At 44.3% G+C, this 1,960-nt stretch overlaps 1 non-coding gene across 1 annotated transcript; it reads left to right on the forward strand.

Annotated features, from left to right (window-relative positions):
- Positions 1–1,494: 1,494 nt before the first annotated feature.
- LOC147924823 (small nucleolar RNA R71) lies at positions 1,495–1,601 on the forward strand. The gene has a single exon (XR_015587877.1). It is a non-coding gene; the product is annotated as a small nucleolar RNA R71 (small nucleolar RNA).
- The last annotated feature ends 359 nt before the right edge of the window (positions 1,602–1,960 follow it).

Genomic DNA, 1,960 nt, shown 5'->3' on the forward strand with positions numbered 1-1,960 from the left:
ACCAAATACAGACTACTCGGTTTAAAAATGATGAAATCCATCTTGTTGGCAACTGATAGTGGCATGATACTAACTAAAGCTCCCAAATCGCACAAGCAGTTGTCAAAAATCCTAAGGCTTATGGAGCATGGCAAGGTGAAAGAGCCGGGGTCCTCCAATTTTTTCTCAATTCATATATCAGGATCTAAACACACTCCACTCCTCAGAATTGCATTCCCAATCTCCTCTCGAAGTTCGTGTGGTGGCAAGAGCTTAGGAGGCGGGGCTTTTCGTTTGGACATACACTCTGCAAGCGCCTCTAATTGGATGTCAAGAGCAGCTCTGAACCTTTCCTCTAATTCCCCTTCCTCAGCTTGAGGCAGTTGAGTTTGATCTGTCATCTGAACGTCTACCCGATGCATCATCTGATCACCATCATCAGGTATGTCATCGAGTTCAGCCTCGGGTGGTGCATTGGTTTGCGATTCTTGAACCATTGCTCGATCATCAGCTCGATCAGCCTCCTTGAGTGAAGGATCGGGTTCATACTCAGATATGTAGTATTGATACTCATTCATCCCATAGTGATCCATATCCTCCCCATCTTGAACGTCACTGTCCTCAGTGAGGTAGTCCTCAAAATCATCATCAAAAAAGATGGCTTTGGCAGTGGCATAGTCCTTTGGGTTATGAACAGCTTTACCTGGAAGCTGATTGATTTTTGGAGGTGGTGGTGCGCTATGGTGGCCTTCAAGGTATCGCAGCTTAGTGTTGAGAGAGTCATACTTGGCAGTTAGGTCATTATACCCAAAATCGATCTTGTTGCTCATCTCCGCAAATCGTGTGGCATTGTCCATTGCAGCCGATGCTTGAATCTATATCATTTGCTGAATTAGGCTGCGTAAGTCAGCTTCTTGAGTCTGGTTCTGCGGGCCTTGCTGTTGTTGGAATCCAGGTGGTGCAATTGGTTGATTGTAATTACCAGAATACTGCTACTTACGAGCATAGCCTTGATTGTATTGAACAAAAGGCTTTTGCTGGCCCTGATTCCCTTGGACTGCGGATAGGTAGATTTGGTCTTGAGGATTTGCAACATTCGGGTTACGGTAGGACATGTTCGGGTTTGGTTTGTAGTTGTTGTATCCTTTGTTGTAACCTCCTTAGTTGTTGATGTAGTTCACATCCTCTAGTTGAGCGTTCTCCCCATCTTGTTGCAGAAACTACTCTTCCTCTGAGATGGCATGGACATGCTGCTGCTGGTTGAGGAGGTTATCAAATTTGTCATTGAGTGCTTTCATGTCTCTCTTGTACTTGGCATCATCCTCTCCAGTAGAGTGTATAGTACGATCATATTCCTCATTGTAATGCCCATCAGATTGAGCCAAGTTCTCTACTAGTTCCCAACCTTCATCGACATCCTTGTTGATGAAATTACCATTGCTTGCGGAGTCCAACAACATCCTGATCTTAGGGACTACACCTCGATATAGTGTACTTAGCAATGAAGCATTGTTGAATCCATGATGAGGGCATCTGCTTGTATATCCCTTGAAACGTTCCCAAGCTTCACTGAACGTCTCATTGCTTTTCTGAACAAAGCTGGAAATGTCATTTCGCAGCCTTGCTGTTCTGGAGTTGGAGAAGAATTTGGCTAGAAACGCCTTTTTACATGCTTCCTAAGTGGTGATGGACTTCTTGGGAAGTGATTTCTCCCAGATGTGTGCTTTGTCTCCCAAAGAGAATGGGAAGAGCCGGAGTTTGAATCCATCTTCACTAACTTCATTTATCTTGATTAGGATACAGAGCCTATCAATTTCATCTAGATGATCCAATAGGTCCTCCATTGGCAGTCCATGAAACGTGTTGCTCTGAATCATCTGGATGAGACTACTCTTGATCTCAAAGTTGTTGTTTTGAACAGTAGGTGGGAAAATGCCATGTCTTTGAGTGTGAGTAGATGGAGCATCTCCTGCTCCTATGT

Source organism: Camelina sativa, chromosome 17, assembly GCF_030686135.1.
Source record: "Camelina sativa cultivar CO46 ecotype springtype chromosome 17, ASM3068613v1".
NCBI classification, from domain to species: domain Eukaryota; kingdom Viridiplantae; phylum Streptophyta; class Magnoliopsida; order Brassicales; family Brassicaceae; genus Camelina; species Camelina sativa.